This window comes from Phoxinus phoxinus (assembly GCF_949152265.1).
Source record: "Phoxinus phoxinus genome assembly, chromosome: 1".
Lineage (NCBI taxonomy): Eukaryota > Metazoa > Chordata > Actinopteri > Cypriniformes > Leuciscidae > Phoxinus > Phoxinus phoxinus.
This window is the reverse complement of record NC_136876.1, coordinates 1,084,529-1,100,360: the sequence shown is the minus strand read 5'-3', so window position 1 is coordinate 1,100,360 and position 15,832 is coordinate 1,084,529. Positions and strand designations below refer to the sequence as shown.

Genomic DNA, 15,832 nt, shown 5'->3' with positions numbered 1-15,832 from the left:
CATCATCAGCTCCTCCTTTAAACATCATCAGCTCCTCCTTTAAACATCATCAGCTCCTCCTTTAAACATCATCAGCTCCTCCTTTAAACATCATCAGCTCCTCCTTTAAACATCATCAGCTCCTCCTTTAAACATCATCAGCTCCTCCTTTAAACATCATCAGCTCCTCCTTTAAACATCATCAGCTCCTCCTTTAAACATCATCAGATCCTCCTTTAAACATCATCAGCTCCTCCTTTAAACATCATCAGCTCCTCCTTTAAACATCATCAGCTCCTCCTTTAAACATCATCAGCTCCTCCTTTAAACATCATCAGCTCCTCCTGTGGTTATTCACTTCCTCTGATCGACTGATTGTTTAAACCCGTTGCTATATAGTGACACTATACAGTGCAACTTTGTCCTCTCTGTAGATCGGCTCATATAGACTCTGAACTGTGGACTTTAACACTGAGGATTTTGCTCTGTGGTCTTGAATGCTCTTGACTCTGAGTGACTCAATCTTCCTCTACAAAACCCCCATGTAATGTGTTGAGTGCTGGATGTAAACCCGGGCTAGTGACTGGTTCATGGAATCTGGATTCAATTATCAGATTACACATATATATATTAGTTACATTACATTTTAATATACTCGTAGTCAGACTACAGTTACTTTGTGTCACAGACATCACTGGTGACAATAAACATAAAGCCTAATGTTGCAGTGCATGATGGGAACCACCAATCAAAGCTCATCCGTGTCTAAGTGAAAACCAGTGGTTTCAGACAGCGCTCAGAATGAAGGATGAAATCATCATTATTGCTAATATACCGTATAACTGTTGAGCTGAGAGAACCTGAAGGTAGTGATGGAGAGATGAAGCTTTAAAGCTTTCCAGCCTGATGTGTTTAACAGTGGAGGATTTCTCCAGGCTTCGAATGCACACAGCGACCCCTGCTGGCCAATGCTAATATCGTGCAGGAACAGTGTGTTATGGGAATTAAATGTTACTTTACAAAGAGGACACTGACACCGACACAGAGATCATAGCACTCACACACACTCACACACACACACACACACACACACACACACACACACACACACACCCATGTTCTCACGCAGAGAAACATCGCGAGGCAAAGAGGACACTGACACCGACACACAGATCATAGCACATACACACGGATGAACAATAGAGGTATGTGGAAAGATACAGCACAAATGACTGAGATGTATATCCTCATCATAATATCTATAATCAGTGTTGTTCACCGCAGAAAGAGTCGATAACAGCTGGAGGACAATATGCCACATTTACCTCAGGAACATTAATGACCAGCGCACGCTAGTGGCCTACAGAAATTAGCTAGAGACAGTATTATGCTAAATATGTGCACTATATTACATATTTATTATATATATTTTACAAATATCGTTAAAATATTATAACATTATTATAATAAAAACCCTTTTATATTTAATTTGAGTGGTTATTTTTAACCTTTAATAATAATAAAATCTGACAGGGCTCTCTATAAGCATTAGGTGAGATTGTTTTTGTACCTAATATTTATCAAAAATAATCGATATTGAATCAAGATCGGATTCAAAACACAAGAATTGAATTGAAATCGTGAAATTTGTATCCAGCAATAATAAAAACAGTAACTACCAGTCACTGTACCATGTAAACATTGTAATATGTAATATGTAATACATTGTAATATGCTTTCACTAAACTTCAGTTACCAAAAGTTTTGACAATCACAACACACTTGCACAAGACACACAAGACCTGAGTGAGTCGAATTAACAACTTTTACGATATTTCTAGTGATTTTAGAGCACAACAGAAACTTTCCTAATACACTCATATTCTTCTGCTGACGACATTTCCACACACAGCGCAATGCCTCAGTGGAACTACAGTTCCCAGCAGCCATTGCGTCTCTGTTTCCGTGACTCGGGTTAACGAAGATGGCGCCGTCCGGAGATCAACAAGCGTGGGTCATTCCCGGAGGTTTTACTGGTAAAAATGAACTCATTAACGTTTATAACTTAAATAACGAGCGTATATTCGCTCGTGATGATGATATCAGTCGAGGGTGCGTGAGGAGCTCGCGAGTCGACTCACTAGATTCACTTGCGCTTGATTGATTCATTCTAGTGTCTCAGCGATTGGAGTGTAGTAATGTGTGTGTGTGTGTGTGTGTGTGTGTGTGTGTGTGTGTGTGTGTGTGTGTGTGTGTGTGTGTGTGTGTGTGTGTGTGAACTGTTGCTCGATGCTTCAGTGAATGTTCTCAGTCGCGCTGTGTGTTTGAAATAGAGGATGGATACCCGACCCGAGCCCACATCAGCGCGATAAGGCATTGAACATTTTACATTTAAAACAGCTTATCATGTAGGTAGCCGATGTGCCTGATGCTTTCACTTGATGCAAATGTTCGTTTTTGTGATTAAAATACATGTAAAATATTACCATAACATCTGTCTTCCTGTGTGCGGACATTTGTTTATGTAGCCGTGACAACGAGACACGTGCATGCGCGCCGGTGTTAAGAGCGCTTGTTGCTCCGCGCGCTGATGCGCTCGTCTGTCGACATTTCCGAATGATTTAATGGAGTGTGCCAAAACTTTCTTCAGTTAAACAAAGACAAAACTGAAGTCATTGCGTTTGGAAACAAAGATGAAGTTCTCAAGGTGAACGCATACCTTCACTCCAGAGGTCAAACAACTAAACATCAAGTCAGGAATCTTGGTGTGTCTCTAGAGTCAGACCTTAGCTTCAGTAGTCATGTCAAAGCAATAACTAAATCTGAATACTATCATCTGAAGAATATTGCAAGAATAAGAGGCTTTGTTTCCAGTCAGGACTTAGAAAAACTTGTGCATGCTTTCATCACCAGCAGGGTGGATTATTGTAATGGACTCCTCACTGGCCTTCCCAAAAAGACCATAAGACAGTTGCAGCTCGTACAGAACGCTGAGCAGAACCAGAACACATGAACACATCACACCAGTCCTCAGGTCTTTACACTGGCTCCCAGTCACATTTAGGATTGATTTTAAAGTATTATTACTGGTATATAAATCATTTAATGGCCTAGGTCCTCAATACATTGCAGATATGCTCACTGAATATAAACCCAACAGATCACTCAGATCATTAGGATCACATCAGCTGGAAATACCAAGGGTTCACTCAAAGCAAGGAGAGTCCGCCTTTAGCTATTATGCTGGACCAGAACCAGAACCAGAACCAGAACCAGCTTCCAGAAGAGATCAGAGGCGCTCCTACTGTTCACATTCACATCCAGACTCAAAACACTTCTGTTCAGCTGAGCATTTCCTGAATGAGCTGTGCCACTGTTCGTCCGACTGTTTGCACTGTATTTTATTTTATTTAAGTGTTTTTTTCTAAACTGTTTATTAACTATTCTTATTTATTTTGATTATTTTAATTAATTTTATGTAAAGCACTTTGAATTACCATTGTGTATGAAATGTGCTATATAAATAAACTTGCTTTGCATCCCACAGTTTTATTGAATTCCCTGTAGCAAAATGATCTTCTATTGTATCTCTATATTTCTTCCGCGCCCCCTTCGGTAATATATTCAGTTCCTTTTGGACTATTTTTAATTTAATGTTAGCATGATGTATACCGGTAAATGCCAACTTCTTCCTACTCAAACATTCCTTGACTTGCTTTGTTATAAAACTTTTTAGTAACGCTTTAGATTACAGCCCGTAAAGTACTGCGTAATTAAGACGAATTTAGAGCATAACTTTCTGTGATTATAGTGTAGCTATAAAGTACTTGCATGTCAGTATAAGGGAACAATATGTAAAGTTTGGGGAATAAAGGCGTAACAACCAGGAGAATTACACAAATATTTATTCTGTATTATAGAACTAAGAGGTACTTATTAATGGTGCTTGCCTATAGGCAAAGCAACATTAGTGTTATTGCTCATACTTATTATTCTTTTTATTCTTTTTATTCCGCCGCTTTTTTGACGCGCTACTCCTCCCGCAGCTTTTGTCACAGACCCCTGAATGAGGTGTCAAAACGTGCGGCCTATTCGGGAATGGTGTGCTATGACTTTTATAAACGATCGGGGGTGCGGTGGTCGCCCCAGGGGCGAAAAAGTCGACGAAAAAACGCATAGACTTAACATTACGTCAAACTTTGACGAGTCATAGCTCAGAGTTGGGATTTCGTAGAAATGTGAAATTTACCACATTTGGAGAGGCTGGCAGGCTCTGTAAGAACATACCTCACAATGGGGTAAAAGTTGCACCCCTGGGGGGCAGGAGCGGCCCAAACTTTTCCTATTGACTTAACATGGTGTAGGACGTCCCATGAAATGGAGAGAGAGAGAGAGCAAGCGATTTTGTATTGAACATAACTCTGGATCACAGTGTCATAGAGACAAGGGGGCGGGCTCATTTTACTCAGACGACCAATCAGTCTCTCAGGATCATTGTGAAGCTATCAGGCAACGCCCCTAGCAACCATTTAGAGCACCTTAGCAACAAGTTCCATAGACTTCCATTGAAAGAGATCAAATGGATATCTCTGGATAGAAGAGTCATAGAAACATGAGGGTGGTCTTGTTTGACTCGGGGCAGCAAACAGCCAATCATGAATCACATCAACACTTCCTAGCCCCTCCCTAGCAACCATTGTCGAGCACCTTAGCAACTAAAATTCACAGACTCATAGCTCAGAGCAAGGATGTCGCAGAAACGTGTAATTTGGCACATTTAAAGAGACTGGCAGGCTCTGTAAGAACATACCACACAATGGGGTAAAAGTTGCACCCCTGGGGGGCAGGAGGGGCCCAAAGTTGCCCCAATGAAGTACTATGGTGTAGGACAGCCCATGAAATGGGCTGTCCTACACCATAGTAAGCGATATTCTATTGAACATAACTCTGGATCACATTTGAAGAGGCTGGTAGGCTCTGTAACAACATACCACACAATGGGGTAAAAGTTGCACCCCTGGGGGGCAGGAGGGGCCCAAAGTTGCCCCAATGAAGTACTATGGTGTAGGACAGCCCATGAAATGGGCTGTCCTACACCATAGTAAGCGATATTCTATTGAACATAACTCTGGATCACATTTGAAGAGGCTGGTAGGCTCTGTAACAACATACCACACAATGGGGTAAAAGTTGCACCCCTGGGGGGCAGGAGGGGCCCAAAGTTGGCCCATTGACTTACTATGGTGTAGGACAGCCCATGAAATGGGCTGTCCTACACCATAGTAAGCGATATTCTATTGAACATAACTCTGGATCACATTTGAAGAGGCTGGTAGGCTCTGTAACAACATACCACACAATGGGGTAAAAGTTGCACCCCTGGGGGGCAGGACCGGCCCAAAGTTGCCCCATTCACGTACTATGGTGTAGGACAGCCCATGAAATGGGCTGTCCTACACCATAGAAACCGCATTTGTATTGAACATAACTCTGGATCACAGTGTCATAGAGACAAGGGGGCGGGCTCATTTTACTCAGACGACCAATCAGTCTCTCAGGATCATTGTGAAGCTTTCAAGCCACGCCCTAGCAACCATTTAGAGCTCCTTAGCAACAAGCTCCATAGACTTCAATTGAAAGACATCAAAGGGATATCTCAGGATATAAGTGTCATAGAAACATGAGGGTGGGCTCGTTTGACTCGGGGCAGCAAACAGCCAATCCCCAATCACCTCAACACATCCTAGCCCCTCCCTAGCAACCATTGTCGAGCACCTTAGCAACCAAAATCCAAAGAGGGATATCTTCCATACTGAATGTCACAGAGACGTGGGAGTTGGTTTATATCATTCATACTGACAAGCAGCCTTTGGAGTTTCATGATTGGCAGCTGTCAAGCCACTCCCTAGCAACAAAAGAGAGTACCCTAGCAACCATTTTACAAGACCTATATCTCTGCATCAAAACATCGTATAGAGATGGGGGTTGGTTTATACATTCACACTGACTTTGGAGCTTCATGATCGGCAAATGCCAAGACACTCCCTAGCAACCAAACAGATTACCCTAGCAACCGTTTTGCATGGCGTATATCTCTGCATCAGAACATCGTATAGAGATGGGGGTTGGCTCTTTTGACTCATGCTAGCAAACAGGACTTGCTACATGCTACACATGCTAGCAGTGAATAGCTACATGCTAATATTGATTAGCTAAGTGCTAAATCATGCCAATAAAATGCTACAAACACCATAGTAACCATCTGTGACAACTTTCAACCACCTAGTAACACCATAGCAACTACCCAGAATACCATAGCAACTGCCTAGCAACCACCCAGAACACCCTAGCAACCGCCTAGCAACCACCTAGCAACCGCCTAGCAACCATCCAGAACACCCTAGCAACCGCCTAGCAACCACCTAGCAACCGCCTAGCAACCACCCAGAACACCCTAGCAACCGCCTAGCAACCACCTAGCAACCGCCTAGCAACCACCCAGAACACCCTAGCAACCACCTAGCAACCACCCAGAACACCCTAGCAACCGCCTAGCAACCACCCAGAACACCCTAGCAACCGCCTAACAACCACCCAGAACACCCTAGCAACCGCCTAGCAACCACCTTGCAACCGCCTAGCAACCACCCAGAACACCCTAGCAACCACCCAAAACACCCTAGCAACCGCCTAGCAACCACCCAGATCACCCTAGCAACCACCTAGCAACCACCCAAAACCGCCTAGCAACCACCCAGAACACCCTAGCAACCGGGTCGTGTTTTTTGCCACTGCAAGCACCATTCACATTTTCTTCTGGAAATGTACGTTCTAGTTCTACTGTTATTATACACCAATCTTTTTCTCTAAAAATTACAGGGTACTTATCTATGCATTTATAAATAAAAAAATGTATAGCAAAAGTGCAGATGTTTAAGTTTTGGCTTACATGTTTCAAGGCAAGTAAAGCTAAAACTATTGCATTTTTTTAAATACTGGGAAATATACTCTAGTTGCAAGTAGTTCCAGGGAAAGTGTGACTGTCAGGGAAACACCGTCGTCAGCACCAGACCTCCTCACTCCGTCCACTCGTTCCACAAGCCCTGAAGAAGAAGAAGAAGAAGAAGAAGAAGAAGAAGAAGAAGAAGAAGAAGAAGAAGAAGAAGAAGAAGAAGAAGAAGTTGCTTGTCTGGTCTCATTGTTACACTAGCGACTCCCTGACTGTTCCGGGAAAAGATTCAAAGCTTCGAGAGTGTCGAGAACAGCGCCATCTGGTGCTTATTTAAAATAAAGCAGCCGAAGCCTGTGTAAGAAGCTCTGTCAGATGAAGCAACCACAACACACTCCATCCTTTCAATGTTATGTGTACAAATAAAAGCCTTACACGTTTGTGTTTGATTTGTCCATTAAATCAATTATTTTACCCATTAAAGTGACAATAAAATCTAAAATGAGCTTATATGATTCAATAAGATCTAGGCCTACTCTCTCTCTCTCCTCACACACACACACACACACACACACACACACACACACACACACACACACACACACACACACACACACACACACACACACACACACACACTTGGCAGTGATAGTGCTTATGTAACTGTATGACAGAAAGGTGATAAAGTTTTTGATTATTCTGTAATGCCAATGTGTATAGATGGAGGTAGACATGTTTCTGTATTCTCCAGTATTCAAGTGGATCTTCAGCTCTTTGTATGTTTGTCTCTGTAAGGTATTTATCCACTTCTACGGTCGCACCAGAAGTGGCATTGAGCTGTGTTTGTGCTGGTCTACACACTGTCCAACAGAAGCCAAGAAAGAAGAGAGAAGAAGAAGGTTTCCACCGCAGAAGTGTGAGGAGAAGAAGAAGTGTGTTGGGAGTGACTGTACATGTTCCTACATTGACTGAATATAAGACACAACGGTTGTGCTGTTCTATATGAACATTCTGCATTTATTTTATATAAAAGTTGTAGTAAAGTGACCCCCTGTGTTCAAAGTTGGGTATTGCATGTAGTGTCAGTAAAGTCCTTATATGATGACATCACAAATGTGAGTCCAGCATAAAGAAGAGCATGCGGTGATGGCCACCAGTGCTCCTTAATTTAAGTTGTTTGAAGGCACTTTCGGTGTGTAGATGTTGCTACATTATAATTCCTGCATATTTAGATGTTATATCTTATATTATATCTTATATCCCAGATGTAAATTTAGTTTTCTTTGTTTTGTAAATTGCACAATCTGTTCTGGTATAGTTGCTATATGCGATGTAAAAAGCCTTTGCTGTGCTTATGCAAATGATGTAATTGAATCATTTAGGATTTAGTATTTTTTACAGTTTTCCGTTATTCCGTGGGCAGCAGTAAACCTTGGGAACAATTCCTGTGTCTGTTGTCTTTGAGAGGCATTATCTGACTGCATACTCAAGCAAGGCGTTTGAGATAAAGGGCAGAACAACGGTCAACAATTATAAAATACAATAATAATAAATAAATATAGCAATATTTTTTCTTCTTCTTTTTTAGAAATGGATACATACATTGGAAACAACTACAAAAAAAGAATAAGTAGTTTTGGTTATTTAAATGTAATGCATTGATTAACTTTCACAGTACAGCTCTCTCCTCACAAACCCATCAGCCAGACTGAGCCAACAAGGACTGGTTCCAGACTGAGCCAACAAGGACTGGTTCCAGACTGAGCCAACAAGGACTGGTTCCAGACTGAGCCAACAAGGACTGGTTCCAGACTGAGCCAACAAGGACTGGTTCCAGACTGAGCCAACAAGGACTGGTTCCAGACTGAGCCAACAAGGACTGGTTCCAGACTGAGCCAACAAGGACTGGTTCCAGACTGAGCCAACAAGGACTGGTCCAGACTGAGCCAACAAGGACTGGTCCAGACTGAGCCAACAAGGACTGGTTCCAGACTGAGCCAACAAGGACTGGTTCCAGACTGAGCCAACAAGGACTGGTTCCAGACTGAGCCAACAAGGACTGGTTCCAGACTGAGCCAACAAGGACTGGTTCCAGACTGAGCCAACAAGGACTGGTTCCAGACTGAGCCAACAAGGACTGGTTCCAGACTGAGCCAACAAGGACTGGTTCCAGACTGAGCCAACAAGGGCTGGTTCCAGACTGAGCCAACAAGGACTGGTTCCAGACTGAGCCAACAAGGACTGGTTCCAGACTGAGCCAACAAGGACTGGTTCCAGACTGAGCCAACAAGGACTGGTTCCAGACTGAGCCAACAAGGACTGGTTCCAGACTGAGCCAACAAGGACTGGTTCCAGACTGAGCCAACAAGGACTGGTTCCAGACTGAGCCAACAAGGACTGGTTCCAGACTGAGCCAACAAGGACTGGTTCCAAACTGAGCAAACAAGGACTGGTTCCAGACTGAGCAAACAAGGACTGGTTCCAGACTGAGCCAACAAGGACTGGTTCCAGACTGAGCCAACAAGGACTGGTTCCAGACTGAGCCAACAAGGACTGGTTCCAGACTGAGCCAACAAGGACTGGTTCCAGGCTGAGCCAACAAGGACTGGTTCCAGACTGAGCCAACAAGGACTGGTTCCAGACTGAGCCAACAAGGACTGGTTCCAGACTGAGCCAACAAGGACTGGTTCCAGACTGAGCCAACAAGGACTGGTTCCAGACTGAGCCAACAAGGACTGGTTCCAGACTGAGCCAACAAGGACTGGTTCCAGACTGAGCCAACAAGGACTGGTTCCAGACTGAGCCAACAAGGACTGGTTCCAGACTGAGCCAACAAGGACTGGTTCCAGACTGAGCCAACAAGGACTGGTTCCAGACTGAGCCAACAAGGACTGGTTCCAGACTGAGCCAACAAGGACTGGTTCCAGACTGAGCCAACAAGGACTGGTTCCAGACAGAGCCAACAAGGACTGGTCCAGACTGAGCCAACAAGGACTGGTCCAGACTGAGCCAACAAGGACTGGTTCCAGACTGAGCCAACAAGGACTGGTTCCAGACTGAGCCAACAAGGACTGGTTCCAGACTGAGCCAACAAGGACTGGTTCCAGACTGAGCCAACAAGGACTGGTTAAGATCTGGGGTTCGAGCTTCCGACACCCAAAGCGAAACGCACACGTGATTGGACAGAAAGTGAGGCTTCATTTGTCATCGGTCACGTGACTCTGGGAAACCAATACACACCCGATACGGAATGCTAAAATATCAGAGACGTGAACATCCGAACACGCGAACAGCAGTTTTTGTTGTGTGCCGATCTGCTCTGTGTCGGGGGAAATTAACTCTGCGGTAAGCTTCCACCAGTTTCCAAAGGATGAGTCAGTCAGGGCGATATGGGTCAGAAACATTAGGCGTGAAAACTTAGTTATAAGGAGATACACCACTGTATGCAGTCAGCATTTTATGGCTGGAGACATTATTGAAGGGGGCCGAAGCCGTTTGAAACCCGGGGCGATTCCGGTGTTGTTCGCCTGGAACAACTTCAGCCTGCCGGTCTCTCGGCCAAGCGTGTGGCAGAGGACACAGCGGCACGGGGAGGATGAGGATGAGGAGCTGATCGACGCCAGCCTGTCTTTGAGGTGTCATGACTATGATAGCAGACCAGAACCTTCAGCTCTGGATCTGGCCTGCGAGAAAAATGACGCACAGCAGCAGGCCATCTTAGAGCTACAGAAGCGAACGGAGGAGTTGTCGTTGAGGCAGTCCTTTGGACTAGAAAGGTTCAAGAGCTCCGATGAGGACATCAGGTTTTATACAAGGTAGGAAAAAAAGTTATCAATTTACTTCAGTCCTAAGTAAATTATGTTACACTTTATCATTAGTCTGCCAATTTCTAATTTTAAAACAAAGCCAGAAATGACTAGACTAGGCTAAAACATTGCATCATTGTTATATGAGTGACAAGACTGTCCTAGCCCAGAGCTTAAGGAATAAAGACATGATAATACCAAGTGGTCTATAAACTTCCAAGTAGGACTGTATACCGCTTATCAAATAAGATGCTAAAGCTGAAGCACAAATGTAATGCATTTGACATCATGCACTACTTCATGGGAGACATTCTGAAAAGTTGATTGCTATTGTGCTGCTCATGCTGTATGGTTACAATCCAACATGGTCTTACAATGCAATTTGATATTTTTCATAGATTTGCCAGCTACCGTCATTTTCATGCATTTTGGCTGCAGATTGAACCTGCCACTAGGAGAATTGCCGGTGTTGGACAGTCATCGACAACCACAGTTCCTGATACGACTGCTGACCCACCACGTAGACCAGTAGGTTTGAATTGTTGCATTTTTCCAAATGAAAAGATTAAGATCCACTAATAAATGTCAAGAGTTTCACAGAAAATGATAAAATTCACAAATAAATAAAATGAGATTTGCAAATAAAAAATATATTTATAAATGTTTTATTATTTTACAAACATAACTCTGCCTGGCATTTATTTGTGCACTGCAGGTGGAAGTGTTGTTCCTCGGTTAGCTCATGTGCCCAGTCTGTCGGGGCAAGCCGGTAGTCATCTATGGGAAGCTGTGGAAAAGGTGGAACATCCATATTGATATTTATTACCTTAGTAGGTAGTATCGGCTGCTGGTAAGAAAGCACGCTTCCCTTTTGGGCTAAGCCAAGCGATGACTCCACCAGTGTTTTCTCATCACTGATGGCCATTGTTGCTATTAGGGGCCTCTCTTCGATCTCAAAGTCTTTGTAAGGGTCCTCAATACATAGCAGCCCAATATCACATGGGTTCCCAATCACACCCTTGTAGAGTGTACTTCTGTTAGACAAAGTGATACATTTAATATCCTACTGTGACAAGGTTACAATTATAAAAAAAACTTTGATCAGAAACCCTGAACTGCATCTAATTCATTCATCCATCTGACATTACAACACATGGTAATGTTATTAAAATTGTTAATGTTTTAGAAATAGATTTGTAATTTGATATGTTATATCATAACATGCTGTGCCCCAGCTAATGTTTACATGTATGATCTCAGTGAATGCAGTACAGCAGCTCACCTGAGTTCTGGGCTTGTGCCATTGTTGTTCAGTTTCTGAGCAGGCATGAACAGGGGGGACAACCTGGATATTGAGCTCTGAGTAATGAGCTGTCTGAAAGAGTAGTGCAGCAGTGTGATTACATACTGCTGTCCCAGCTTTGCACGAACACTGACTGGAGGTCATGACTGGAGGTTCTGAATCACGAAGTACTATCTGTGTAGAATACACAAAGAGACCATTGGACAAACATTGACACTGATGTATCCTTTAAATATTTCACGAGTTCACACTCACAAATAAGTCAGATGAAATAAATGGTATGCGTATTTGGCGTGCTGTCCGAGGAGAGGGCTCCGGGCTCGGTATTCGGCCCGAACCCAGAATACTCCCCCCGTATTGCTGGTTTAGGAAGTAACCAGGCGAGTGTGAGGAGACGGGGTGGTGGAGGGATGCTGAAAAACTGTCGAGGAACGTTGGTGAGTCAAATGAGTATTTATATAGGTCTGCACTCCTGCTGATTGGATAGAAATGTTGATTACTGATTGTTGACAGCTGGTTGGAATGATGTGATAATTGGATCAATTATTTGAACGTGCTCCTCCCGAACTTTGTTTATAAAACATCATTTAATGAGCCTTTAAATCTCCTTTGTAAATGCTTTACAAGACATGAATAGTCCTCACCAGATGAGCTCACAAAATAGTTAACTGACCACTACTAAATGCTTTATAACTAGCCTACCTGAATTAACCCTGAATTACAGTAGAAATACATGTTAATCAACCATTTATTAACACACTAAGTAACTATTACTATATGTCTGAATAATATGTATGAATGTACATTTAAATAGTTTATTAATCATTTACTTACACTTTCTAAGTGATCTTATGAACCACTGACAACTCCTAAATAACTGGTTTGTAAATAATGCTATACTTAATTAATGCTATACAAAGTATGAAAATACAATTATTAAACATTATATACAGTCATGGCCAAAATTGTTGGCACCCCTGGTAAATATGATCAAAACTGGCTGTAAAAAAATAAATCTGCATTGTTTATCCTTTTGATCTTTCATTCAAAAAATTGCCAAAATTCTAACCTTTCATTGAAGCAAGAGAATTGAAAGTGGGGCTAAATCACATTATGAAATAAATGTTTTTCTCCAAAACATGTTGGCCACAATTATTGACACCCTTTTATTAAATACTTTTTGCAACCTCCTTTTGCCAAGATAACAGCTCTGAGTTTTCTCCTACAATGCCTGATGAGTTTGGAGAACACCTGACAAGAGATCAGAGACCATTCCTCCACACAGAATCTCTCCAGATCCTGCAGATTCCCAGATCCATGTTGGCGCTTCTTCTCTTCAGTTCAGCCCACTCATTTTCTATAGGGTTCAGGCCAGGGACTGGGATGGCCATTGCAGATCTTGGTTTTGTGCTCAGTGACCCATTTTTGTTTTGATTTTGATATTTGTTTTTGGATCACTGTCCTGTTGGAAGATCCAAACATGGCCCGTTATAAGATTTCTAGCCCCGGCTGTTAGGTTTCGATTTTTTATCTGTTGGTATTTGATCCAATCCATGATGCCATGATGACAAGACAAGATGTCCAGGACCTCTGGCAGAAAATTAGGCCCACAGCAGTAAAGATACAGCAGAGTATTTCATTTTACACATGGGGTACTTTTTATCCCTGTGTGCACCAAACCCATCTTAAGTGTTTGCTGCCAAAAAAGCTATTTTTTTGGTTCCTCTGTCCATAGAACCCGTCCCGTTTGAAGTGCCAGTTGTGTCGGGTACCACAGGGATAAAAAAGTACCCCATGTGTAAAATGAAAGACGTCCGTTTGGCGATACGGTGGACATCGGAAACAGATAGCATGGGTAGCTCCTGTAAACATCGGCTATAAAAGTTTGCCATTACTACGCTGTGTTTACCTCAGTAGCTGACGGCCGGAAGTAGTTATAGGCTACCCGTTTTGTAGAACCCGGAAGAATGTTGCGCATAACCCCTATTGCGTGGATACACGATACACACATCGAAGCTTCAGTGTCATACGTAACATCAGTACCTGATACTCACCTGCCGTCTCGTCATCCCGTCCTGCACTCCGGTTCTCCAGTCTCCAGTCTCCGGTTCTCCAGTCTCCAGTCTCCGGTTCTCCAGTCTCCAGTCTCCGGTTCTCCAGTCTCCAGTCTCCAGTCTCCGGTTCTCCAGTCTCCAGTCTCCGGTTCTCCGGTTCTCCAGTCTCCAGTCTCCGGTTCTCCAGTCTCCAGTCTCCAGTCTCCAGTCTCCAGTCTCCAGTCTCCGGTTCTCCAGTCTCCAGTCTCCGTTCTCCAGTCTCCAGTCTCCAGTCTCCGGTTCTCCAGTCTCCGGTTCTCCAGTCTCCGGTTCTCCAGTCTCCAGTCTGTCGTCTGCCTATCAACCTCCAGCATCCCTGCTCTCAGACCAGAGACTCCGTATCAGACCTTCATCTCATCAGCACTTCCAGTTCACTTCAGTTCTGCTTCTGCCTGCGTGTGTGTTTCAGAGCGCTCCAATAATACCTGTTGAACACTTTACCTGTGTGTGTCCTTCTGATCTGTGACAGACACACTGTTAATGTCTCCGGTTCTACAGTCTCCAGTTCTCCAGTCTCCGGTTCTCCAGTCTCCGGTTCTCCAGTCTCCAGTCTCCGGTTCTCCAGTCTCCAGTCTCCGTTCTCCAGTCTCCGGTTCTCCAGTCTCCAGTCTCCAGTCTCCAGTCTCCGGTTCTCCAGTCTCCAGTCTCCAGTCTCCAGTCTCCAGTTCTCCAGTCTCCGGTTCTCCAGTCTCCAGTCTCCGTTCTCCAGTCTCCGGTTCTCCAGTCTCCAGTCTCCAGTCTCCGGTTCTCCAGTCTCCAGTCTCCAGTCTCCGTTCTCCAGTCTCCAGTCTCCAGTCTCCGGTTCTCCAGTCTACGGTTCTCCAGTCTCCGGTTCTCCAGTCTCCAGTCTGTCGTCTGCCTATCAACCTCCAGCATCCCTGCTCTCAGACCAGAGACTCCGTATCAGACCTTCATCTCATCAGCACTTCCAGTTCACTTCAGTTCTGCTTCTGCCGGACGTGTGTGTTTCAGAGCGCTCCAATAATACCCTGTTGAACACTTTACCTGTGTGTGTGTGTGTGTGTGTGTGTGTGTGTGTGTGTGTGAGTGTGAGTGTGTGTGTGTGTGTGTGTGTGTGTGTGTGTTTCAGAGCGCTCCAATAATACCTGTTGAACACTTTACCTGTGTGTGTGTGTGTGTGTGTGTGTGTGTGAGTGTGTGTGTGTGTGTGTGTGTGTGTGTGTGTGTGTGTGTGTGTGTGTGTTTCAGAGCGCTCCAATAATACCTGTTGAACACTTTACCTGTGTGTGTCATTCTGATCTGTGACAGACACACTGTTAATGTCTCCAGTTCTCCAGTCTCCAGTCTCCAGTCTCCGGTTCTCCAGTCTCCAGTCTCCAGTCTCCAGTCTCCGGTTCTCCAGTCTCCAGTCTCCGTTCTCCAGTCTCCAGTCTCCAGTCTCCGGTTCTCCAGTCTCCGGTTCTCCAGTCTCCGGTTCTCCAGTCTCCGGTTCTCCAGTCTCCGGTTCTCCAGTCTCCAGTCTCCAGTCTCCAGTCTCCGGTTCTCCAGTCTCCGGTTCTCCAGTCTCCAGTCTCCGTTCTCCAGTCTCCAGTCTCCGGTTCTCCAGTCTCCGGTTCTCCAGTCTCCGGTTCTCCAGTCTCCGGTTCTCCAGTCTCCAGTCTCCGGTTCTCCAGTCTCCGGTTCTCCAGTCTCCGGTTCTCCAGTCTCCAGTCTCCAGTCTCCAGTCTCCGGTTCTCCAGTC

The 15,832-nt window shown here is 44.2% G+C and overlaps 1 protein-coding gene across 1 annotated transcript in view; it reads right to left on the bottom strand.

The window, feature by feature from the left end:
* Positions 1-54, bottom strand: part of LOC307008443 (obscurin-like) — a 74,303-nt gene extending 74,249 nt beyond the window's left edge. Inside the window, exon 1 of the mRNA XM_079631237.1 lies at positions 1-54. This exon is cut by the window's left edge and continues 118 nt beyond it. The gene's annotated coding sequence lies outside the window, so the exon portion shown is untranslated.
* Positions 55-15,832: the final 15,778 nt, after the last annotated feature.